Source organism: Dendrobates tinctorius, unplaced genomic scaffold, assembly GCF_039654945.1.
Source record: "Dendrobates tinctorius isolate UK_male_01 unplaced genomic scaffold, ASM3965494v1 ptg000065l, whole genome shotgun sequence".
NCBI lineage: Eukaryota > Metazoa > Chordata > Amphibia > Anura > Dendrobatidae > Dendrobates > Dendrobates tinctorius.
Window position 1 is genome coordinate 11,293,330 of NW_027361733.1, and position 27,653 is coordinate 11,320,982.

At 43.1% G+C, this 27,653-nt stretch overlaps 2 long non-coding RNA genes across 2 annotated transcripts in view; one reads left to right on the forward strand and one right to left on the reverse strand.

The window, feature by feature from the left end:
• Positions 1 to 2,106: 2,106 nt before the first annotated feature.
• LOC141094722 (uncharacterized) overlaps positions 2,107 to 27,653 on the forward strand; it is a 191,900-nt gene continuing 166,353 nt past the window's right edge. Inside the window, exons 1-2 of the long non-coding RNA XR_012233163.1 lie at positions 2,107 to 2,157; positions 2,342 to 2,407. This is a non-coding gene — a long non-coding RNA (uncharacterized lncRNA). The remainder of the gene's footprint in view (positions 2,158 to 2,341; positions 2,408 to 27,653) is intronic.
• On the reverse strand, positions 7,614 to 12,338 carry LOC141094720 (uncharacterized). Its single transcript, XR_012233161.1, has 3 exons — positions 10,481 to 12,338; positions 8,087 to 8,163; positions 7,614 to 7,834 (listed from the first exon to the last, which is right to left on the reverse strand). It is a non-coding gene; the product is annotated as an uncharacterized lncRNA (long non-coding RNA).

Genomic DNA, 27,653 nt, shown 5'->3' on the forward strand with positions numbered 1-27,653 from the left:
AAGGAAATTCAAACCTGAAATACCCCTGGTTGTTAAGGGGTTAATACTAGATGAAGATGTGCCCTAACCAAAGTTGTGTGCCACTGTTCTACCAATACTGGATGATATGCTCTTAACAAAAATGCGAACCACTGATATAAAAAATATATCCATACCATGGAAAATAACTGTGAACACGGCCTTATTCTGGTGTCTACTTTAGCAGTTGTAAGAAAAATAGGTTTTGGTACCTTGTTAGCCAGTTGAGAAAAGATTACCCTCAGTAGTAAAATCAAAATAAAGGTATCAGAAGTACAAGATTATTATTTTGATTTTTTTTCCACTAAGGGCAATCTACTTTAGCAGTGATGCTCATTCAGACATCGGATTTTCACATACGACTGTTATTTGATTTTTTCGATGGTACTCCTACCTGTGATGGTCTTTAGGGCCATTCACATGTCCATGTGCGATCCCCCGAAATTTGGGCAGAGATGTCTAATTTTGATCAGAGGGTATGCAAGTGTATGGGTCTGTGAAAAAAAATCATACCAGAGAAAAGCAGACTGATTTTTTTGGCCGGGGTCAGACATGCGAGAAACTCGGATGAGTCTCGCACGTCAATACCCGGCACTGCTTCCGACACTCGGACCGGAGTGTTCAGCTCCATGTATTTCTATGCAGTTGAACGCTCCGATCCGAGTGCCGACGCCAGTGCCGGGTATTGACTTGCGAGACTTGTCCGCGTTTCTCGCACGTCTGACCCCGGCCTTTGGATCACCCTTTGATCAGACTTTGTCCAGAATGTGATCCAAGTGCCGTCTGATTTTCAAGAATTGTGAAAAAAGAGAATTTCCTCTACGTACAAGAAAAACAGATGCTGCTCGAATCATGCTCTGATCAAAGTGTGAACCAAAACTATTGATCCGTTGGTGGAAAAATTGGGCGTCAGAGCGAGGCCTTATGTACAGTATGAGAGGTGCTGCAGCTTTGTGTTTGGCACCATTTTCCTGCAACTCCATGGTTCCTCTTCAAGCAGAGCAGCGTTTGCATGGTCACGACATATTTGCATGGATTTCCTCGAAGATCTACAATTTCCTCCCACAGTTTGTGTGACCTTGGGTTTAGGGAAATTAGATTGGAGATGGAACTATTGACTGTGGAAGAAAACCTTGGTGTTTTATCAACGACTGATACTAAATATGATGGGAGAGTATTATTGATTGCACTTTATTAGGAATACTTCTATCCCTTGCGGAGACATGGCAGATGGGACCTTGACAGGTATTAATCTCCCACCTTCAGAGTACAGGCGCTGCGCAGTTCCAGCAGCACAATGGCCGCAGTGCCGCTAGCCGCTGTGTTCATGCACTGTCCAGTTGAGAGTTGTGGGGGATGTTAACTTATCTGCTCGCAGTCTTTTATACATTGAATCCTCTACAGTTTCCCTCCGCTTCAGTAAGCACAACAAACCAAAGTCCCTTTGAACCTAATGAAATCAGAGGACCATCACAATCCTTTTGAAAGGATTTCAGTTTTTGCAGCCTTTTGCCTCTGTTGTCCACAATGCTCTATGCTACATGCTCATATAATACCTAATTCCGTTTTCTTTTTTTTTTATTCTTTTTTTTCTAATGTGAATATCCATTTGGCTGAATTCATCAACCATATGTGGAGTATTTTGTCATTTGCTTCATTTTTTTTTTCTCAATTTCTAAATCCTTTTTAATTATCTCACTCTTTTGAGAGGAAATATTTGAATTGTTTCGCTCCTAAAAACAAAACTTTTTGGAATCATAAGAGAAAGGAAGAGTAGAAATATTCAGTAATACTGTGAATATAAGAATCAAATACAGTATTACTAAGAACTCTGAATTATTTAAATGCACTTGTGCTTTTTACTTATTTAGTTATAGTTTTTCATTTTGTCTTTTGTAGGTTTTGTATGCTTTATGGCCAATGTGAACATGCGTTTATGTGCTGCATGTGTACCAACTCAAACCAAGCTCAATTTTTTGTTTTTTTCTTTGTATTTTTGCATTCTGTGCAAGCTGGGGTGTGGCCTCCCTCTCCTGAGCTAGAAATTGTATTTAAAGGCATCACCTGACTGATGGCTACTAGTTGGGACCCGGTCCTTGTCTGCCCTTATTCACACATTGAGGTTAACTTTGACACATGGTAAGGTTTTTAATATCAGACAGTGTAGGACTATCCCGATCAGAGTTACCGTGTCGATGGTGGGACGGCTTTTATGCTATATTTGACCAAAAACAGTATTACTGAAAAACTCTGAATTATTTAAATACACTTTTGCTTTTTATTTTTAATTACAGCAGGGTTTTTATCATTTTGTCTTTTGTAGGTTTTGAATATAAGAGGAAATAATTTACATGAGGTACAAGGACAAAGCACCCACCGACACCATTCTGTAGGTACAATCACCTTGTATGAACACTTTTTTTCTAAGAGACTTTGTCATTTATTATTTATTTGCAAATATCAATAATTAAAAAAGGGGCTCCTGATATTTTTATTAGCTAAATCTGTGCAAAAGCGACTGTGTATGGTAGTGTAAGACCTCATTCAGACATCACTGTTTTTTTATGTACTGTAGGAAAGCAGGAGGTAGGGTAGATAAGTATTGGTAATGTAAGTAGTAACAGTAGCACTGAGAGGGTTTAGCTGGTTAGTCTGCTCTGCAAAGAGAAATGTGTTAGAGCCAAACAGAGATGTGTTTGGTGAACACATTGTATACACCTGTGAGCTGCTGCTGGAAATACAGACTTCGGTGAGGCTGCTACATTTATGTTTCATTCTGCCTGAAATAAAGGACTGTTTATGTTATCTATTGATAGTGAAGGAAGGCTGTTTATCATTTTGAAGCAGTTCTCTAAACTTTTCATATGACTTTATAATAAGTTTTTGTTTTTCAATGGACTGAATAGGAGTGCATTAGAGAAGAAGCTGCATAGGTGAAGTGATTATTAAATTTTATTGCATTTATGCACAGGATATCTTAGGTTCTGTTCACATGTCCAGTAATCATCTGTTAGAATGGATCCAGCAGTAATCCGTTGACAAAAAAAAGTTATGCAAACACAACTTTTTTTGTCTGAAGAAAAAATAACTGATTTAAACTTTATCTGCTTTTTAACATTGGAGTGTATGGAAAACAGATCCGGTAAATAGCCATCTTCCATTTCTAACTAATCCAGTAAATAAAAAAACGGATCCTATTCAAATGAAAGAAAAACAGATGGCTAGTATCGGGTCTGTTTACCGTAGACTTCAAATGTTTAAAAAAACTAATTTTAGCTTTTTTAAGTCGGACAAAAAAGTTATGTCTGCATAACTGTTTTGCCAGTGGATTGCTGCTGGATCCGTTCTAGCAGATGATTACTGGACATGCGAACATGGCCTAAAGAATGATTACTGGTGGGACCTCTGCCTATCACCTGGATGGAGTCTTAAGCCACTATTTGTTCACACTGTGCAAGAAATTACTAAATTATCAGCTAGGGTTTCAAGAGCGAAAGTTCTCTCCTCCACGAGAGTTGGATCGATTATGGTAATGACGCTTTAATCAAATTCTGATCCAGACTGTCAGCTTAGCGTTATCCAGATGAGGGAATCGTAGCATAGGTGAGGAGAAAATGGAAATCTAAAATGTCTTCTTTTCCTCCATTCTGTGAGCGTGCAGAAATCAAGCTGCACTCAGATGTCATGTTTTACATGCACTCATAGACTTAAATGGGTGAGTGGCTTCTGATTTTCGTAGTAAAAAAACGCGATTTTCTTCACAGACTGATTTGGTTGGTGAAAAAAAACCGGTAATCAGCACAGACCCGTTAAATGAAACTGGTTCGATTAAAGAAAAAAAAAATCAGATGGCACTCGTCCGATTAATACGGTGGTGTGAGCGAGCCCTTTTATGTAAAGTTTGCTGCCAATGTTAATTTTTGAGCAGATCTAAACACTAAAATTTAGTAAAATATTTTAACAAATATTTGGAATCTGCGCACTTGTTTCCTTGTGGGGTACACGCCTCGCATTGGCCTGTTACGGTGTCGGCGCACCACACTGTATGACCGCCGTACGTCGAAATTATTTATTTGACTGGGGAGACTTGTCTCGCAAACATTGAGAAACCTTGACCTGGAGGACATCATGTCATCTCTCACTGAGCTGGTAGCCGAGCTCTGAACTGGTATGTAGATGTGGGATACTGGAGCAAGTGGATTTGGAAATGTTCTAAATATTTATTTCTGGGCTTGGGCTAAGTTATGGTCGGATGGTAAGACAGGTGTGAGGCCTCAACGGCACCCCGACTGTTTATTGGCTTTGGTGTAGGCCTCTGCCTACATCTCAAGTCCAGCAGGAGAGCGGAGTCTGGGCAGCGTCAATGGCATCTGGAGAACATCATCCTTCTAAATGTTTGAGATGTGTGAAGCCACTGTACATGATCTGCACCTAGAAGGCAAAAGCAGATGTAATAAATGGGAACCCGCACTGTATGGATGATGGGGGACCTAAGAAAAATCGGGAATCTCGGACGAGATGGCATTCTGTGACTTAAGCAGGAGTCACACATAGCGCCTCACCAGCGATCCCGACAACCATATCAACTTGTCAGGATCGCTGGTGAGTCGCTATGTGATCGCTGGTGAGCTGTCAGACAGAGAGCTTCACCAGCGATCAGCACAGCGACGCTGATTGCGCAGCGTTGCTGTGTTCGTTAGTTACCAGCGCGCTGATGCAGGGAGCTGGTAACTAACGTACACATCGGGTATCTAAGGGACGCATGTCCCTTGGATACCCGATGTGTACGTTAGTTACCAGCTGATCGCTGGTCTCCCGCCTGTCACACGCAGCGATGCGTGCGGGCCAGCGGGAGACCAGCGACAAAAGAAATGTCCAGCGGTTTCCTTCAGCGATACCGGCAGGGGGGGGCGGTCGCTGATACCTGTCACACACAGCGATCTTGCTGGTGAGATCGCTGTTGTGTCAGAAAACTTGTGACTCAGCAGCGATCTCGCTAGCTATGTGTGACGGGGGCCCTAAGAGACAGAGCAGAACGTTATCTTTTAAGGTCACCGTTTGACAGAACTCATTAACGATCTGATAACAGATGAATGGATGGATCTAGTTACAATTTAGGAAATCCCAAGAGTTACAAACCTTTGTGGTAGGAAGTGTACAACTAATCAGCCTACCCGGGTCACACCAGTCCTAGCAATGCCTGCAGAGGATGATGAATAAGAAAAAAAAAGAACTTTTCTCTGCTCTTGTTTGTCCCTTCTGTTCCCTATATTGTGAATATAGCTCCCCCTGTCTTCCGCATTGGTCACTTCATAGAAACTATTATTCATTTATAAAGAAATAATTGTGCTAAGCATGTCTATTGTCTAAGTATTTACATATAGGTCCAAGTGCAATATAGTTTATCTGCAGAACAAAAAAATCATGATATCCATGTAAATGTGCTAACACTCTGCTTTATTTCCCCTTTGACAATAAAAATATTGAAAAGTTTAGGACTCTGCAGAGAAAACACTTAAGGCATCGGTTATTGTCAGTGCCGTGAGCAGGACTTAGGCCGGAGATACGGCCGAGTCTCGCAGGTTAAAACCAAGCTCTGGCACCGGCACTCCGGAGCGGAGCGTGCAGCTCCATGTATTGCTGTGCGGCTGCACGCTCCACTCCGGAGTGCCGGCGCCAGAGCTTGATTTTAACCTGCGAGACTCGGCCGTATCTCGCTGTGTGTGATCCCGACCTTACTGTTAGTTCTGCCGTCACAGCGCCATCATTATATATTATCATTCTCTATGGGTAAATGCACACGTTGTGTAAATGCTGCAGATTTTCCATATTGATTTGAACACTGAAAATCTGCAGATTATTACAGCATCAGCTGTGTCAGAGTGAGGAGACTTATAAGCCATGCAGTGCTCTTCCTCTGGGAAATTAAATATGCAATTTGTCTCTTCAGAGAGGAAGAGGACTAGAACTCTAGCGCCACCTAATGGAAACTAAAGCAATCCTAAAGGTCAACATCAAACCTTCAGTGAGCCTTGCAATATGACTTGGGATGAAAGTCAAAACCAAAATCTCAATTTGCAGACACTGTGTTTCGGGGTATTGCCTGTCATCAGTGCAAAGTATGAGATCAGATTTGGCTAGGTGAGAGGCTAAGACTGGGCTCTATGGGGTAAGGTTTTCCTTGTGGAGATTGACATGTCAAGCCTGGCATGTCAGAGTGAGGAGACTTAAAAGTCATGTATGCTCTTCTGGGAAATTAAATATGCAATTGTCTCTTGAGAAAGATAGAGGACTAGAACTTCTTTACCACCTATTAAAAGCAGCAATCCTAAAAGTCAATATCAACCCTTCAACAAGCCTTGCAATATTACTCAGGATAAAAGCCAAACCAGAATCCCAATTTGCAGACATGGTATTTCGGAGGGGTTGCCCCTCATCAGTGCAAAGAAAAGATCTAATTTGATTAGGAGGGAGGCTCTGGACTGGGTCATAAGGGGTAACGTTTCTCCTTGTGGAGAGTGACATGTCAAGCCTGACATGTCAAAATGAGGAGACTTAAAAGCCATGCAGGCTCCTCTGGGAAATTAAATATGCAAATTGTCTATTCAGAGATGAAAAGGACTTAAACAATAGGTGACGCTAGAGTTCAAGTCCTCTTCTTCTCTGAAGAGACAATTGAATTTCCTATAGGAGCATTCATGGCTTTTAAGTCTCCTCACTGTGACAGGCTTGACATGTTACTCTCTACAAGGAAAAAACGTTACCCTTAGACCCCTTGTAGAAGAGTGAAATCCACACCAAAATCTGTCCATCAGCCATGTACATTTTGGTTCAGATTCACAACTGAAAAATGTGCCCCCTCAGAAACTAATAAAGGAATACAAGAACTGGAAAATGATTTATAGCTAATATGTTTATCATTTTTACTGGTTGTGGCAATCTTTGCCTGGCCTTACTTTAGTTTAACTTTAGTTTTAATACAGATATAAATGCACACAATTGTGGGAAGCCACTATATCCTTTATGTTTACTAGTAATTTAGAAAAGTATTGTGTGAATTAATTCTATTATTTAACGCCACATTTACATGTAACAATAATTCCTGTCATTTGATAGTTCTTATTTCTACCTTCCCTTCCAAAAAAAAAAATCAGTTTGCCGACATTATGGCATTAGAGTTTTTGTGAATTCCTATGTTACAGAATTCCAGTGTAACTATTAATGGGCCTGTAAATGATTAATCGATGCTTCTGTAGAAAACGGATTGCACACGGATGACCATTGGACCGATTTTTTTCTTGTGTGACCTCAGCCTAACGTAGTTCCATGGGTAAAAGTTGAACATAATACTTGGCGTACCCGCAAGAGACATTGACATGTTGTGGATTTGAGACTCGCACCGCAGGTCAGATTAAAAAGAATCTCAGCGGTCGGGAAATTTCTATAAATCCCGTCGATTTTGCTGGAACTGTAAGACGCAGCATTTTTTGTGCAGGGAACTTACGCTGTGTCTTAACATACCAAAAACTTTTTATGGGAACTTAACCCTAAAGGGAAGCCTATATAAAAAAAAAAAAAAAAAAAAAAAGTAATACTACATTAAAAAAAAAATTTACTGCAAATTTTTTTCGATCCCATTAAACTTTGGATGAACACTTTCCAATGTTTTGATATACACTTCATAGTAAAATTTGCAAACAAGAAGACGACGCAACTGAAAACGCTTCAAAACGCCGTGTGTGAGTCCAGCCTATATTGGGTCACCGGTGGTCAGCAGGATCATGTTATTTTATCCACTCGAATTATCTGGAAGAACCTGTATTCGGAAACAGAAGGACAAGCAAACACATTAATGTAAGGCATAATGAATGTGCGCCATTGTTTGGGAAGCTTTGTTTTGAAATGAAGACACGGTGCTACCCCGACTAAATTATATGTGTGTATGACTCATCTGCTCGCAGCTGTTGGCTGCAATAGATAAACTCTGGACATTCCTGGAGGGTTTGTTTTGCCAGGGTGTGGCACTGTTGGGGGAATGTTAACAAAAAAATAAAATGAAAGCACCCACCACCACATGGCTGAGGCCGGACATGGACACAAAGACGCATTATTTGATCCTGTATCGGACGCTTCTAGTTCAGAAACCTGTAAAGGAATGGACAGATGATGGATACAAGTTATTTGCTTCCTAATAGTTGCATATAAGAAAAGGAAAGAACAAGACAGGAGAGAAGTCAATGATCCCACTTATATAAATGACCACAAATTCTTACAAAGCTTAATACAATCCTTTTATTCATGATTCGAGATGATCAAATTGATGCAAATCAAACAAGTCAAATTTGATGAAATTCACAAGTCCCTGCAAAGTTGAACAATTTGCAATTTTATTCACTCAAATGTCCATACAAATGACAAGCTATACATTGCATAAGGTTGGATCAGTCACAGAAGGATGTGACCTCAGGTGTGACCCATAATGAATTGCAGCTATTACATCACAAGAAAGTTCATTACATCACAGGGCAGACAATCAGGAGGAAATATCATAGCCAGTATATAAGCTGAGGCAGGGAATGCAGCAGCCATTATAGGGTGATTTAGGACAACAAGGTCGAAAATTACAGTTCAGCAAAATGGATTTGAAGAGAATGCCCTAAAACTTTGGATGAATTTTCCACACAGTAATAAGTTGTACAACGCTAGTTTCACATGAGGGTATCTCTCTCATGTGAGAGAATCGGGTTGATTATACAAATGGCACTCGGCTCAGACTTTGTTAGAATTTGAGCTGAGTGTCAGTGTACTGTGCTCTGATTCTCTTGCTTGAGAGTATTGCAGGACAGGTGCAGAGAAGTTGGAGAAAGTAATTTCTCCGTCTCGTTCATTGTCGGCGTCTGTGGTAATCGGATTGCACTTGTCCGATTTATATGCTCGTTTGAGTGAGCCCAAATACTGAGATTCAATTAAAAGAGGGGAGAAAGAGATAGAAGAGGTATCAACAGAAGTGCCAAAATCAGGAATAACTGGCATCTTTCCTACTGCATTTGAATTAGAATTACATTTTTTCCCCTTTTTTTGATGCACTAGAAAGCAGCAACAAGTCAGCATAATAGTTTTTAGAGACCAAAAAACAGAAATTGTCAGATGGTGTGCTTACTTGTCACAAGTGACTGTCCTGAGTTTATATATTTCTTGTTGAATTATTTTTTGTGAAGGGGTAATAATTGTTTTTTAATTAAAAAAAAAATGTAGACCTTTAACTGTGCATGTCTGGTTTTGAACACCTATTTTACTAGTCCAGTTTGACAACCATAATGGCCACACCTAAACTGCATCCTGCTACCTCATTTTGCTTTCTGTATGTGTACCTACTTAACATTTCCTGTTATGTCCTTTTTGGCAAGAGTTAAATTGACGTTGAAAAGATTGTCAAAAGTTAATTATAGGGTTATACAAAATGTATGGTAACATAAAAAGTGGCAATGGATGGAGTAGTGTAAAAGAAAAAAAAGAAAAGCTAAGAACCTGGGATCCGCTAGCAGCAGCATAAGTAGCACCACCACAATTGTCTTCCTTTCCTCTTGCAAACGTATTAATGGGGAGAAAGCAAAGGGTGTTATGGAATATATAACATATCACTCATCCTAGCCACAGCAGGATAATGTTACCTCTGACAGTGACACAGTTAAAGTTAATCTTCTGCACAGGATGGACAAACTGATCAAAAATCATGTAGTGGGATATTTTTTGGATGATTTTTTAAATGGAAAAAATATAAACTTTTTCAGTGAGTTGTTTTATTAAATGGACTGTTTACTTCTGGGTTACCATCCATTTCTATAGTGATTTCAATGACTGACATTAGTAAGTCTGTGTTTATGTTAAAGGGATCGGGGTTGAATGAAAGGGTTGGATATAGGCTGTACACTGATTGCGCAAAGCTCAGTCGGTGTGCAGAGGTTGCAGTAGAAGAAGAAATTAAAAAAGTGGAAGAAAAAATTAAACAAAAAAGTAAACTAAATACAGTAAAAATAAAAATAGTAAAAATGAGATTTGAATTGCCCCTTTTCCCCCCATTAAAAGTAATGACGTTCAAATAAAAAAAACATATTTGGTAATGCTGCAGTCAAAAAAGTCTGGGTTATCAAAATATAAAATTAAATTTATTAACCCTTACGGTAAATGCTACAGACAGGAAACAAAAAACAATTCCCTCACCTCCCTAAAAGAAGAAATAAAAGCAATTAGAACATCATATGCACCTAAAAATTATATGTATAAAATGTTAGCCACCACGCAGCAAAAACACAAGCTGTAACATTTCTCCATTGGCGGAAAAAAACCCATAAGGGGTCTTAGAAAATTGTGCTAAAAACATTTTCTTTTCTTTTTTAAACTTCTTTTTTTTTTTGTTTCTCAACATTCAATTCAAGTTTGGCATCGCCAAAATCATACTGACCTGGGGAATGATGAGAACAGGTCAGTTTTCTATTATGCAATGAACCCCACACATTAAAAAAAAAAACTGCAAATGAAAGACAATGGTCCCAAGGTCTGAAGGCTGCTCCCTTCACCGTCAACACAGAGTGCTCACTGCATATTTATATTGCACTGTGGGGAAGGGACACTATTTCAATTTGAAAATCTGTTTGATACATCTCAATAGGGTCGTTTCTCCAGAGTTCACATAGTTTAAGGCCCCCCATATACATACTGTCTCCGCCGATATCGACAGGTTCAGCCCATGATCTAATGTGTATGGAGGTGCCAGCTGACTGATGGCTTGGGTAGTTGTTGATCAGGTGTGTCCAGTGTTGGACTGGATTTCCAAGGGCCCACCAGTAACAAGCTCCAGGGCCCCACTTTTCAGCTACATGCAAAGGTGACATTATCCTCAATTACAAATTTATATAGCAATGAACTGGATAAATTGGTAAATGAATAAGATGCCGCCTTTGTCTGTACTTGGTGATTCAAGTATATTGTGCCAAGTACTGCTCATATAAGAAGGTGGTGTCCCACTCCTGCACAAGGGCCCACCGGAGGATTCTCCTTTTCTGCTGTGGGTAAGTTCAACCTTGGGCATGTCTGATTTTGTACTTCCCATCGCATTGTTCTTTCTGAGATAAACTGATGTGTCAGTTGGCTTTCTCATACAGCCAACCAAATCTTCTGTGTATGGGAGAGTTGGCTGAGATGGTTTGAGGCTGAAAGATCAGCTGAAGCATCGTTTGGTCAACAGTCTTCCAGATCTGTGGAATAGCTATCAGTAGGAAATCTGTGATAATACATTTGCATCTATGTGAATCGCTCATGTGACTGTACTCTTGGCCATGTGCACACGTTGAGTATTTTACCTCAGTATTTTTAAGTCAAAACCAGGAGAGGAACAATCAGAGGAAAAGTATAATAGAAACACGTCTCCACTTCTGTATTTTTCACCCACTTCTTACAAATACTGAGGTGAAATACTCAACGTGTGAATGTGGCCTTAGTGTTTCCGTTTCTTCTCGTACAATAAATAAATCTTTGAATTTGATAGACTGGTACATGGGAATATTCTCTAAGAATTTCAACCACTAGGAAAGGTTCTGGTCCACGAGCCATAACACAGCATAGCGTCATTCTGTCCGCAGGTGTGATGACCATTCAGCTGGTGACAATTGACTGCTGATATCACTAGGAGGATCCCGGAAGCTGGAGGTTCTGCTCACTGCAGGCTCGGGTAATTAGTCTTGTAATTGTGGAATGACAGGAATTTGTTTGTGTTCTGGCTCTGTAGAGGACAAATCCTTTGAGCTCAGTAATTATGCCGGTCTTAGTGAGAACATTCACGTAACGTGCTTATGCTGTAATCCATTCCATAAATACAGCCACTTAGCAGGCAGTTTGCAGTAGAGGCCTGGTAATGAGAATGGAGTCTTTACAGCATCCAATAGTGTTTTTTTTTCTGTCACCCTCCAAACTATTTATATCCACATGTAGCTCTTTAAAAGACAAGTCCAGCCATAGCTTTACATGAACAATCCAGTACAGTCTGCCATTACTGAGAAATCAGCGTATGAATAATTAAATAAATAAAATATGCAAAAGCCTGAAGTGCTTTCAGCCCATGGCAGCTCCCTAGAAGCCTCTGTCACTCCACCTCTGTTCCCCGCCCAGTGACGCCTCCTTCTGCTTGACTGACAACTCTTTTGCTGTGTGACTTCAAGCAAAGAAGCCACCAGACAAGCAGGAATCTTCATTATTTTGAGTGCTTTTAGGCTGCATTCCCAAGATGAGCATTTGGTGAGGTTTTGATGTTGCTGATTTTTTGAGAATACAGCTGAAAAAGGGGTAGCACAGCTGCCATGAATTGGTAGGCTGTGAGTGGCTGGCTTATTAGTATTTTGCACCTGTGTTGCCGACATCTTTGCTACATGGGTTGGCTGCATCCTGTAGTGCATTTATTCAGAGACCTGGGCAGGTAAGCAGTGCAGTGCTTTTTCAGCTGTACTCTTGAATTTTTGGAGAATTTTTAGTCTTCTTTTGTGGCTTTGCTAGTAAGTTTGCTGTTTTTTTTTTTTGCACCATCTCTGCACCTATTAACACACCAATCCAGCAATGAAAATGTAAGTAAATTAGGTTACTCACATTTTTTAATTGCGTTTTTTATCATGTTTTTGACTTTAGAATTTTTATTCTTTTGTTTTATGTCATGTTTTAAATAAAGCGTATTTGTTTGATACTTTCTGGTATGTGGTTTTGACCACTTTTTTTGATAGTCACTTTTGTATTACATGCGTTTTTTTTAATGTATTTCCGCAGTGGAAGCCCACTAAAAGCGCTTGTGTGTTTTTTACCTGTGGATTTTCCGCATCTAATGCAAGTCTATGGGAAAAATCTGCACCTAAAACTCAGCGTATCAGCAAGAGAAATTGACTCACTGCAGATTCACACACAATATTAGACCTTCAAAATTCCCATAGATCATGGAATGATAATCTCAGAACTCTATACAACTGTGAAAAACACAACACCCTTTGAGCTACTTCAAGCAAAAAGGATCCACAAGTTTTTTTTTTTAAGATAAAATCAGTGCATTTTATTAAATCAAAATACAATTATATGACAGAGCAAATCACTATGCAGGCAAAAAAGTACGGGGGATCAAATAATTCAATACAAAGTCATAATACAACCTATTGACAGGTAAAAGAGAAAAATAAAAAGGGCCGTGCAACACTTATACTATGTATTGATATACCTCACCAGTTAATAATCAAAACGTTTGAAATGTTTAGGAAGGGTTTTCAACTGCTCCCTCTCCTCCACTTCCTTAGACCTCTCAATATCACGGACATGCTCTCTTATTCTAATCCGTACTTCTCTCGTTGTCATTCCAATATAACTACAGTTCTCGATATCACTTTTTACACTATTATGGAGTGAATATGCATTGTTTTTGATTATAATCCATTTTTGTATGAGTTTTCCTATGAAGTTCAGGATATTTGGTATTCGGGGTCCAGCAGTGTTATAACATATGTGGTCTAGTTAGCATGTCCGGAACCCGCTATGTCACGGCTTTCCTGATGCGTTCCACAGGAGTCGCAGGCGTCCTTGGTTGCTAAGCTGCGCCAGGACGAGTGCGTTCCAGGGGCACAGAAGGAAATGCCTTGTTTGATGACGGGCTGAAGTTCGCGTATGCGCTGTGACATGACCCGGCATTTAATTGCCTACAGCAATCTTCATTGGACACTGAGTCCTTCATATACTGACACCGGAGCTAGTTTAGGCCTCGCCTCCTGAGGAAGAAGCGGTGAAACGCGCGTTGAGGCGGCGGGTCCGGGGGATTTGTACATATCTTAATGTAAGTCTTGATCACTATATATTATTGGCAATATTTGATGCGAACTATGCACTAGTAAGCACTTTATCAGTCTTATGGCAGTAAGCACTTTGTACTCTGATACATGTGGCCACTAGTTTGTATGAAAAGTGGGGGCAGCATTTCTAATGGGTCTTATGACCCGTGTATATATATATAAGCACTGATGCACTTTACATATACTGTATGCTGGCCACTCCATGCCATGATTAATTTTCATAATATTAGTTTTACGGTATAACTAGTCAAATTGGAGCAATTGAAAACCCAGTTTTGTATATCAATACATAGAATAAGGGTGTGTGCACACGCTGCGGATTTGGCCGCGCGGATTTTGTAAAATCCGCAGGTAAATCTGCAGGTCAAAAGACCTGCGGTTTTGCCCTGCGGTTTTTCATCTCCACAATGGAGGAGATGGCAAACCGCAGCGGAATCCGCAGAAAGAATTGACATGTCAATTCTCTCTGCGGTTTAGAAACCGCAGGAAAACGGCGCAGAAGAATCCGCACCGTCTGTACCGCGATTTTTAATATCCATAGGATATTATGGTACTGTACACTGCAGCAAAAACTGCTGCCGATCCGCAGCGGCCAAACCCGCTGCGGAACCGCAGCAGAATCCGCAGCGTGTGCACACACCCTAAGTGTTGCACATGTCACTTTTTTTATTTTTCTCTTTTGCCTGTCAACAGGTTGTATAGATATTATGACCTTATATTGAATATTCAATTATTTGATCCCCGTACTTTTTTGCCTGCATAGTGATTTGCTCTGTCAAATAATTGTATTTTTACTTTGATTTAATAAAATGCACTGATTTTATCTTAAAAAAGTTGTGGATCCTTTTTGCTTGAAGATTCACACACAAGGAGGTCAGTTTACACTGCGTAAAAATAAAGCACATTGGGCATGAAATTTCTATAAATCCCATCCCGTTTGCTGGAATTGTAAGAGGCTGCTTTTTTGACAGGGCTCATACTCACTGGCGATTAAAAAACGGTCCGATTTCTGGACTGTAAAACAGGTGGAGTGCTATGTGAGTGTCATGCGATTTCTATGCGATTTTTAATCTTTCCATCCGTTTGCAATCCGTTTTTTTTCGCAGCAACTATTTTTCTACAGTCATTTAAAGGACCATTTACAGCGTTCTATGCCACAGAATCGTAATGTATCCGTTTAAAATGGATGGAAAACGGATGGTCCGTTTTTTTAATCGCACCCATTGACTTGCATTGGCGAAAATTGCAGCATGCTGCGATTTTTTTTCTCAGTCCGATTTTGGATGGGAAAAAAATCGCAAGTGAGATGTCACCCATTGACTATCAATGGTCAGAGTGCAATCCGATTTTAAACGTCCGATTTTATCGCCAGTGAGTATGAGCCCACACAGTGAAAATGTGCAGCATTAACAACTCCCCAAAAACTCATAATGGGAACATGGCCTATAGGTATATTCACAATCTGGCATTTTTCTGGCCTTTTTTCTGTGTACAATAAACTTGTTTTTGCTGTGATTTTTACATGTGTGGTTTTTGTTTTTTTTTTTTTTTTTCAGTGTTTTTACCCATTAATTGCCACAAAGAATTCCTTGTATATATGTAATATGTACTTGGCGATAATAAATTTGATTAATTTCATTGGTTGAAAAGTGCTGCAAAAATGCTGGAAGAATTGACAAGCTGCGTCTTGGCAAAATGCAGCAGCTATCAAAATACATGTGGGGAAAAAAAACAAGATTGTGCATGAGTTTTCTGAAATCTCATTGACTATACTGACACTATAAAGCGCTGCAGCTTTAACTACCCAAATTTAACTCCATATGCAGCGTCAAAAACTCACAAAAAATTCATTGTTGGAACTTAATGTTTTTGAAATGGACCAAATCAAAATCCGTCTGAAAAAACCCCCTAGTGTGTACATACTCTAACTTTATTGAATTGTTTGGGTAAATTATAGTGCTAGAATTTATATTGATAGCTATGTAACTGTTTAAAATATGCAGCCAAAGACCTGAAGCAAAGCGTGGAAATTTTATGGAACTGTCGGCATCTTTCTTTCCCCGCTTTCTTGGGCAGGGTCCTAACATAATGGGCTGCACGCGTCTTTGTGTGCAGGCCTGAATTTGTCACGGGGGCTCAATGGCTTTACTATGAGACCTGATAGTTCCTAGTTACTACTTTCCTATGATCATTTCATCCCGTCATGTGGTCGGCACCCGTGTGGTTTTTTTTTTTTTTTTTTTTTTTTTTTCCCCTTCAACATCTTTTTCTTCAAAGTAATACCAAAAACATTTGTTTTCTACACTTCCAGAACTTGAGATCTGACCCCTGAAAGTGTGTTACTTTATTTAATTGTCCTGCACTTTATTATTGACCTTAAACAGTCCAAGTAACTCGTTCCAGGAACTGATATTTCGGCTGACCCCTCAGGGCTGTGTTAATGCAATCAGGAATAGTAAAGTCAGAGCAGGACCCGAAATCAAAGGGCAAGGGAAAGCTTGGGATAAATTACAGCTGTTATAAAGAAATCACCTTTTCACCTTGCCCGTTATATTCTTTTCAGTTTACAGTCATAATTCAGCAGCACCTACAACATTTGTCATTAATAAACATACCCCAGTGAACATGGCTGATGGATTAACAAGTCATGTGGACGAAACATTGACCATGGGAGATACGTAACATAAGCCGGGGACCTGGTCAATTTAATTTCCTTCTTATATTGGTATCCAAAAATGTGTTCAATTAGCAAAGCAAAGTTATAGTGGTGTTAAAAGTGGACATGGTATAAAGAAAAAAAAAACATCTGTGCGTACTAAATCACGAAATGAACGTAGAAAGTGACTTTTTTTAAAAGATATATACTGTATATATTTTATCTTGGATCACTTTAGTTTTCTGCATACAGCCTGCCTCATTCAGATGTTAATTTTTTTCGCACGAGTTTGATCAGATTGTAGTCGGAGTGCCGACCCACAAACTTGCATTGCCAATTTTGATCCAACACGCAGATCAAAACTGGACTTGTCTCTACAATTTTCTGCAGAACACTCCGTCAACATAAAATCACGGCCATGTGAATGGCCTAAGACTATCACAGGAATGAGTTCTTTCTGTGAAAACCATGAATAGCACTCGTACAAGAATATTGGACGTCTGAATATTAGATTGGGAAATTTTCATTCTGGCTTGTCCACACTCAGACTACGTTCACACCAACTTCTGAGGAATCGTTCAATTTTCAATCATTTTTTTCATCTGTAGTGGTAGAAAAACTGTAGGGGAACAAAAAGCGCACAAGACCATCAGGTGATACCTCTTTGGGTGCAAAGGTAAGTAAAAGGAAGATGCTCACCCAAGTAGGTTGTGTGCAGGTACAACTCCTATGAAAGCCTAAAAGTATCCGCTTCCGCGTGTCTGGGGGATGATCGCCTCCAAGATAGTTGACCAATTTGGACAATAACACATTATCAGGCTGCGCTGCTGTAATGAAGAATCCTTAGGACCAAGATGAGTTGAAAGGTTTTGGTTTCCACAACGTACTGTATTGTCATTTGGATCTGTTTTCATGCAATCAGCAGTTATTAACATTTACAAGATCAAATACAGTTTCTTATGTTAAGAATTGCCAGGTATGTAAAAATCAGATGATCCGTATGAGAGCCAATTTTTTTTTTTTTTATTCTGCGCACCCATAGCCTTAAATAGGTGAGTCTCATCCAAAATATTGAAAAGACAACTGCATAATGCAATTATTTTCACGCGCAGCTTCCGACTACGTGAAGAAAAAAAACACTCGTCTGGACAATGTGATTGAATAACATTGATCTGAGTGAGGTCATTTTTTTTTTCACGGACAGCACTCAGACCAAAATATGGCCTAGTCTCAGAGACATAGATAAGGACTATTAGGCTGGAATCACACCAGCGTATAGGCTAATGACCCACGAGTGTGAGCCGAGTGTCTGTGCTCCGATCCTCTTGCACAGAGATGATCGTAGCACAGCGGAGGAGGAGGCGGAGAAATTAATCTCTCCATCTCCGCTGCCGTCATTGGCGTATATCGCACCCTACTCGGATGATATCAGAGTGCTGTGCGTTGTCACTCGCACCCAAAGACTTGTTCTCGCATACCGATTCGGCATGAGAAAATAATGACAGATGTGATGTTTAAACACATAGCACACGGCTGTATTGTACGGTAGTGTGACTCCGGACTTAGACCAGGTTCAATGAAGTGTACGAAAAATCATTCGATTTCCCATCCATTCATTCGTATTGTCATCCTTATGGTACTTTTATGCAATCCTTATGTCAGCTTCTTACAGCCAATTGCCATCCATTTTTATACATCAGCAATGAATACAGTTTACAAGAGCAAACAATGTCCTATGTTAATTGCAATGTATCCATAAAAATCAGATGCTACTTGAGAATTTAAAGTTTACTACACCAGAAATTTGCAAACTAGCTGTTGGGGAGAGCCTTGTGCTAAAGTAGCAGGAGTATCATATTTGGTGATCTGGAGTAAAATAAGATCCAAACTTGAACCTCTACCTACATCTTGTACATTTTACGACCTCATTCATACGTCCATGATTATTTCTATCTTCATGCCTGAAAATCACACTAATGATGTAAACTGATGAATATCAGCTGAAAAACACTAATGAAACTGACTATTTTTTTGCGTACCAGAAAAATCACTGACTTCTGAACGAGCCCCAATACTGCATGCCCAATACAGAATCTACTTATTAAATGTAGGACCCGGCTATAGTTTTGGTGATCTTCTAATCTGTTATGGCCTATGTGTTCCACTGGTGTTTGTAACCAAGATAAAGTATTAATTAATCCAAATTTTTAATGTGCTTACTAGAGTTGAGCAAAACGGGTCGAAAAATTTTCAAAAGTCGCCGACTATTGGCAAAGTCGGGTTTCATGAAACGAAACCCGACCCTAGGATGAGGTCGGCCACGAGGTCGGCGACTTACGCGCCAAAGTCGCGTTTCAAAAGTTTGTTTCGCGCTCTTTTTCAGCCAATCAGGATCCACGGACACTGTGGGCAACGTGATGACATAGGCACGGGTCACCACCATCTTTCAGAAGGGCATGCAAGTGATTGGCTTGCTTTGGGGGGCGTCACGGGGGTATAAAAGGGCGTGCACGCCGACCGCCATGTTACTCATGCTGATCTCAGAATAGGGAGAGCTGCTGATGATTTTGTAGGGAGAGCGTTAGGCAGGGAAGAAGACACCAAAAACTGCTTCTGCTGCTAGCGATTTTGCCTGTACAACACACCAGTCACTGTGTGTGCAGTGCAAGGGGAGGCTATATAGTGGTGTATCAGTGGTGTTGGTTGTTGGGCTGCCTTCTAAGGCTTCCTGACATTCCTGCATTGCTGTTTACCCACTGCTCCGCAAACTGCTTTTTTAAAAGCAATCCCAATTTTTTGTCCTGCTGAGGTACTGAGCGTGCATTTTTTCACACCATACAGCGGTGTATGCTCCTCACACAGTACCGTGTAACGGCTGTTATCACAGCCACAGTGAAGCTATCAGTGTGTCACTCTGTGAGAATAAAACGAGGACATGTTCCGTTCTTACAGACCTGCACTCTAGGGAGATTCCTATTCTGCCCAATTCTACATACACCTTGTAGTTTGTGATACACTAGCCAATTTCTGCCTGTGACATAGCGCTGTGATATTCATTGGGCCTCACACAATCCAAAAGTGTCCAGTGTCCACAAGTGAGTGCAGAAATTCAAAATCTCCCTTATCCTCTAGTCACTTTGGTCACAGCTGTGCCATCGAGCCTGTCACATAGCGCTCAGATATTCATTGGGCCTCACACAATCCAAAAGTGTCCAGTGTCCACAAGTGTGTGCAGAAATTCAAAATCTCCCTTATCCTCTAGTCACTTTGGTCACAGCTGTGCCATCGAGCCTGTCACATAGCGCTCAGATATCATTGGGCCTCACACAATCCAAAAGTGTCCATTGTCTGCAGAAATACAAAATCTCCCTTATCCTCTCGTCACTTTTGTCACAGCTGTGCCATCGAGCCTGTCACATAGCGCTCAGATATTCATTGGGCCTCACACAATCCAAAAGTTTCTGTCTGCAGAAATTCAAAATCTCCCCTGTCCTATAGACACCTTGTACCTTGTTTTACATTACTATATAGTTTGTTGGATTTTGTCTACATTTCTACCAAAAATGAGGAAGGCTGGTGGAAGAGGCCGTGGAATTGGGCGGGGGTTGGCAGCTGGTAATGTTGGTGGTGGATCTGATGGTAGTGGCAAGAGCAAAATAGGACCGAATGCAGGAGGTGTTGACCCTGCGTCATCGTCTGGCTACATAAGGCCTCGAACGCTTAGTTTTCTAGGAGTTGGCAAACCGCTTTTAAAGGCAGAGCATCAGGAAAAAGTTTTGTCTTACATTGCTGACTCAGCCTCCAGCTCTATCGCCTCCTCTTCTTCAGTTGTAAAAAGTAAAAGCACTGAGTCGTCATTGGAGGCTCATGTTCATGAACCACACCTTTCCTTGTGTCCTTCACCCCAACCAAGATTGAAGGATGACGCAGGCCATACTACTGATTACTCCATGGAGCTGTTTTCACATACCATGCCTGGATTATCAAGTGAAATGGTGAATTACCCAGGCCAAGATGAATCTGACATGGAGTGCACTGATGCACAGCCGCTGATGGATGATTCTGCTGGTACATTCACTCAGAGCACTACATTGTCCTCGCAGTGTACAGAGCCAGATTCTGACCCTGATGAGACTCAGGTGCCCCTTCCCGCACACTATACCACCATACACGGTGACACAGAGGAAGGTGCACATGACATAGAAGAGGAGGTGATGGATGACCCAGTTGTTGACCCAGATTGGCATCCATTGGGGGAAGAGGGTGCTGCTTCCAATAGCTCAGATGAGGAGCATCCACAGCAGACATCGACATCGCAACAGCTGTTATCTGGCAGGCCCGGAGCACTCCAAAGACCGGTTCCAAACATCAAAAGAGTTGCTGGACAACTTGTCCAGAGGGTCAAAAGATCACAGCGTGCTAGGCCGCAAAATGTCTGCCAAAGTAGGAAGAGTGCAGTGTGGCACTTTTTTGAACAAAATCCTCATGATCAGGCCAAGGTTATCTGTAAGAAGTGCGCAAAGACCTTTAGCCGAGGGAAAAATCTGAAAAATTTGAATACCAGTTGCATGCTTAGACATTTAACCAGCATGCACTTGCAAGCGTGGACACAACACCAAACCTCAAGTGCCACATGTGCAACTGATCACAACGAAGGTAGTCAGCAACGCTACATTGTTTCCCCCACTGTAAGCCCACCGGTTAGCACAGCAGCAAATGCTGAGGTGTCGTTGCAAGGCCACAGCAGTCAGGGAATCCCACTGTTATATCAACGAAAGACTGATTCTAGGCCATCAGAAAGAACACCAACTCCATCACCATCATCAACCCTCTCTCAGTCCGCCCTGTCCACCGCTACTTCCACCATATGCAGCTCTCAAGTGCAGCTCACCCTCCCAGACACTATGAGTAGGTCAAGAAAGTACTCAGTCTCTCATCCGCGTACACTGGGTTTGAACGCCCACATTGCCAAACTAATCTCGTTTGAAATGATGCCCTTTCGGTTGGTGGAAAGCGCAGCTTTCCGCGAACTCATGGCCTATGCAGTACCACGCTATGACCTACCCAGTCGCCACTTCTTCTCTCGCAAAGCCATCCCAGCCCTCCACCATCATGTGAAAGACCGCATTGTCCATGCACTCAAGCAGTCAGTGAGCGGAAAGGTGCACCTCACAACTGATGCATGGCCAGGGCCGTTACGTGTCCATCACTGCGCACTGGGTTAATGTGGTGGATGCAGGGTCCACAGGGGACAGCGGTGGTGGGACAGTGCTGCCTAGCCCACGGTATAGGAAACAGTTGGCTGTAGGCGTTCGACCCTCCTCCTCCTCCAGAAGCGAAAGCTCGTCCACAGAGCGCAGTCGTACGAGCACTCCATCTGCAGCTGCCACTGTTGCACACGATGTGTCCCCCTATCGAGCAGCTAGTGGAAAGCGTCAGCAGGCAGTGTTGCAGATGATGTGTTTGGGCGACAGACACACCGCTGAGGTGCTGGCCGAGTACTTTGAGCGACAAATTGAGTCATGGCTGGGCAGTGTACATCTTGAGGCAGGCAAGGTAGTTGGTGATAACGGGCGTAATTTTGTGGCAGCCATAGCCCTTTCAAAACTCAGCCACATACCTTGCTTGGCTCACACCTTGAACCTGGTGGTGCAGTGCTTCCTCAAAAATTATCCGGAGTTAACAGCCCTGCTCCAGAAGGTGCGAAGACTGTGCGTGCACATCCGCCGGTCGCCTGTACACTCCGTTCGTATGCAGAAGCTGCAGCGATTGCTCCACCTTCCCAACCACCGCCTCATTATCGACATTGCAACAAGGTGGAACTCCACCCTGCACATGGTGGAGCGGCTGTGCGAGCAGAGGCAGGCCATAATGCATTTGTGGGAGGATACACGGCCAGGCACTTTGAGAGCAGAAATGGAGTTGACCGGTGTGCAGTGGTCGAAGCTGAAAGACCTCTGTAAAGTCCTTCAGTGTTTTGAGGAATGCACACGGCAGGTAAGTGCAGACGACGCCATCCTAAGCATGAGCATCCCACTTATGCGTCTGCTCATGCAAACTTTGACGCACCTTAAGGAGCAGGCGGCTGCAGCCAATGTTGAAGAGGAGGAGGGAATCCTTGATGACATTCAGCCATTGTCTGCTCAGGGACCTCTCCTGGACGAGGTGGAGGAAGAGGAGGAGGAGGAGGATGATGGGGATGATTACTTAGGGGAGGAGGATGCATCTCATGGGGCAAGTGAAAATGTTGGCGTGGCAAGGTCTGGTACAGGGTTTGTGCGTGACTGGAGGGATGTGGATTTGCCAGAAAGTGCTCCTCCAACCAGCACTCGCAGTGCATCATTGACACTGGGAACATTGGCCCACATGTCAGATTATGCCTTGCAGATCCTAAAAAGGGACCCCCGCATTGCCAAAATGATGAACGATGACGACTACTGGTTGGCCAGCATCCTGGATCCACGCTATAAAGGCAAATTACAAAACCTCATGCCACAGGAGAACCTTGACCTTATATTGGCTAATAAACAAGCAACTCTGGTAAATCGGTTGCTTGAGGCATTCCCAGCACACAGCAGCGGTGATGGTTCTCACACGAGCCGTACGGGCCGGGGGCAGCTTGGCAGAGGTGTTCATGGTGCACACAGCAGAAGTGGCGTTCGAGACAGGGGTTTCATGACAATGTTGTGGACTGATTTTTCAAGTACCGCTCACACAACTGGTAATACTGCATCGATGGAAAGTGACAGGAGACAGCAGTTGTCAACTATGGTTACAAACTACTTTACCTCCCATATCGATGTTCTCCCACACAGGTCATTCCCCTTTGACCACTGGGCCGCTAAACTGGACACCTGGCCTGAATTGGCACAATATGCCTTACAGGAGCTCGCTTGCCCAGCTGCAAGTGTGCTATCGGAAAGAGTCTTCAGTGCAGCTGGATCAATCCTGACAGAAAAAAGGACCCGTCTGTCAACCCAAAATGTGGATGATCTAACCTTCATTAAAATGAACCACGCATGGGTTTCCAAGGATTTTGTCCCACCTTCCCCTGATGACACATAGGGTGACAGAAAAATGGCTTGCTTTGGTCCACCTCTTCCTGGGACTTGACCTATTTCACCTTTTGCATCAGCTGAATGTCCAACATCAACATATGCCACTTTCTAAAACTCCCTAACTGTGCTGCCTCCCCCCCCCCCCCCCCATGGCCGGGGTCACCACCTAGCACATGACACCGTGCGAGTGCCGTTGCCCTGGACAGGTGGGTAGGCCGACTCTTGGGCGCGGGCACTGGCACAGGGTCCTTCATAGTGCAATCAAGTGTCTCTGACGGTGGTGGTGCACACCCGCCGTCAGACACACCGCCGTACTATGAGGGGCCCAGTGCCAGTACCAACGCCCACGAGTGGGCCCCCCTTGCTTGGGCAGGGCCCCAGCATTTGCAATCTTTACCTCTCCCTGCTCCTCCGCTGTGTAGCCTGGGCCGTCAAATCCATACTGTGCCTGACACCGTCTGAGCCTGCCTCCTGATGTATAGACATATATTTTGAATGTGTACGCTATCCATACATGTTATCCGGGGATACGGTACCCTTTCTAACCTTTGTGCAATCACGTGCAATCCATACTGGGCCTAACACCGTCTGAGCCTGCCTCCTGATGTATAGACATATATTTTGAATGTGTACGCTATCCATACATGTTATCCGGGGAAACGGTACCCTTTCTAACCTTTGTGCAATCACGTACAATCCATACTGGGCCTAACACCGTCTGAGCCTGCCTCCTGATGTATAGACATATATTTTGAATGTGTACGCTATCCATACATGTTATCCGGGGAAACGGTACCCTTTCTAACCTTTGTGCAATCACGTGCAATCCATACTGTGCGTGAGAACGGCTGGCGAGCTGTTAAGCAAGCTACAGCACCTGTGGTTTGCACACGTAAGTTTTTCATTTTTTCAGGAATGACGGTTAGGCCTATTTCCGGAACTGCGGTTGACCTGCACTTACTGGGAAATCATTGTTCGCGGGTAATAATTGTAATCAGTGATCCCCATCAATAACGTTGTTCAGCGGGTTATCTGCACCTGTAAGCGACAAACGCTGGCCTTTTCAGTGTAGCGCACATGCAGCCACGGACATGTAATGGCATGACACACCAGTTATTGGCCATTCTCATGTACCAGATCCTCACGTGTCCCTCTAATAAGCCGGACTCGGACCGCGGGGCATGACGGAGTCTCGTTCGTTAACGGAATTAAGCTTGCAATGTGTGCATCTGTTCTGTAGCTGGCATGGTTGAGGTTTCCCAGGTGGAGTCGAATTTAACCATAGGCTCCACTCCTGGTGGTGCCCTTCTGGACATTCCTTTAAGGTTCAGCTTTGCAACCATACTGCCCACGTAAAACAAACACTTTGCCTTCATGACCGCTGTTTGGAGGGTCATGACTCGTGGGAATAACGCCGCCCAATCAGTTAACCTGCTAGAGAGATCGTTCGTTGCTCCCAAGCATGACATCACACTCCCTAGGAAGAAGGTAATGCCACTGTGGCGACCGTACTCCTGGGGGCGACACAAGTGCACTGATGCCCAGCCACTGCTCGATGAATCTGCTGGTACATTGACCCAGACCACTACATTCCCCTCGCATGCTACCCGGCCTGAATCTGACCCTGATGAAACTCAGGTTACCCTTCCCATATACAGTTCCATCTTACACGGTGACAAAGAGGAAGCTGCAGATGAAAGTGCAGGTTCGGCCCACCCGCCTTCAGACACACCACAGTACTATCAGGGGCCCTGTGCCAGTGCCGTCGCCAACGAGTGGGCCCCCCCCCCCTGCTTGCTCAGGATCACAGCACTTGCAAAGTTGAAATACTGTGCAGTGAGATGGAAGATGGGGACGACGAGGAGTCCAGACAAGTACAGGGATTCCCTAGCGAGGAGACTTATTTGATTGTTTTCAATGTTGGGACAGCAATTTTTGGGGAGCACTATACTCTGGAGAATGATAGATGGGGCCCACCATACACTGGAACATTCCAAAGGTGGACATCAGACACTGGAGCAGCATTTACAGGGCCCATTATACACTAGAGCATTAGAAATGGGGCCCATTATGTTTGGAGCATTATTTGGGCCCATAAGACAGTGGAGCTTCATCCATGGGGACCAACATATACTGTAGCATTATGTGGAGCTCATCATATACTGTTTCAAACATTATATGGGACCAATGATTCTGTATGGAGAAATAGATGGGCCTCGTCATGAGATGTAAAAAGTGAGGTATTTTTCATTGTACTATACCGCTATTTCTCTGCCGTATCGGAGCATGATGAGTTGTGGTATGTGTTAAAGGGGCGCTCTTTCGCCCAGGGCACATGAAAACCTGCAGCCAGCCCTCCCCCCCCCCCCCCCCCCACAACTTTAGCCAAATAACCCCCATTTTTCAGTGCGTAACTTGTATTATGAAGTTAATTAAGTTTGACAAGCTTAAGAAAGAAGAATTGATGCTTTTGGCATTCAAATGGGCACTGTAGGTGTGTTTCCTGTCCTCCTCTCACTGCCGACTTTTATTCCCCATTGACTTACATTGGGTTTCGTGTTTCGGGACGACCCCGACTTTTCCCTATAATCGGACGATCTTGCTCGACCCGACTTTTGGAAAAGTCGGGTTTCACGAAACGAAACTCGACCCTAAAAAACCAAAAGTCGCTCAACTCTAGTGCTTACACAAAGAAATGCAACACAAAATGAAGGCTGAATTTACTCATGTGGTCAATATTATTTAAAAAAGCCCTTTACAAGCTGATTCTTTCTGTGAGGTAAAATTTATGCTGCTTGTTTTTAAACATGTTTTACCTCATAGAATGCAGCATTTGTGATCCTGTCTGTATCCTCTCTTTTGCATCCTCTGCTACCCAGGAGATGTGGTATGATCAGACTATGTTCCTGTGTGGCGCCCCCAGGAGTATGGTCGCCACAGTGGCTTTGACTTCCTCCAGGGGAGGGTAATGCCAGGCTTGGAGGCAATGATGGGTCTCTCTCCCAGTCAATCCATACATGCAACACAGTCCCACTCCAGGCCACCAGGGGGAACTCTGAACCAGGATTAAGGGGAGGGGTGCCCTCTGAGGGCCAAGAGGAAGGAGTGGTCAGTGAGTCTGCGGAGGGAGAAGTGTGCAGATGTGTGGGAAGAAGCTGGAGGTTGAGCTAGGAAGGAGAGCTCCCTCAGCTTGAGAGCGCACGAGCTGGAGCCTGGTCTCCACGGCTGTACAGATACTAAAGGTCCTACAGCAGATACCAGAGGAGTAGGAGGCTGTAAATCCCCTACTCCCATCTAAGACTTGAGGCGCAACAGCAGCTTGGATAGAGAGCCAGGGCTAGAGAAGGAGTCCCAGAGAGAGGCTACAGCTGTCTGCCGTGCAAGTGAGGTTCTTTGGAACATCTGACAGGAGGAACTCTAGAGTAAGTACTGGAGTGCTTCACACCACAAGGCGCTAGGAAGGAGACAGCACAGCCCGTCTGTGAGAGAATCCCTGAGTTGCTTCCAGGCTAGCCTGCTCCAATACCATCTGTAATCAGGACCCTGGACTGCAGTTATCAAGTAAAGGTACAGAAATTGCACCCTGCAGTGTCTTGTCTGCTTCCTACATTTGCGGCACTGCTACATCACCGTGCCAACCACCGCTACACTGCCCTGAGACATTAGTCCTGCCTGTGGAGGGCTATACCATCACTGCTGCACCACACCATCTGTCCCAGCGGAGCTGTCTGCAGCGTCGGCTTAACATCTCCCTTGCCGAACACCACAGGTGGCGTCACGAACTATTCCATTCTATTAACTACAAACCACCATTGATTTGGGCGCCCAGGGCCTCGGACCGGGTCACTGCTGCTGTGACACATCCCCCTGACACCGGCCCACCTGCATCATGAGATACAGCCATTACACAGTACACAGCAGGTGTTAGCAGGTATGCGGATGCAACAGCACAGACAATAAGAGTCGTACCTAAACAAGTATTTATTTAGCTAACACAAATATCTATTTACACTACCGCTCAAAAGTTTGGGGTCACCCAGACAATTTTGT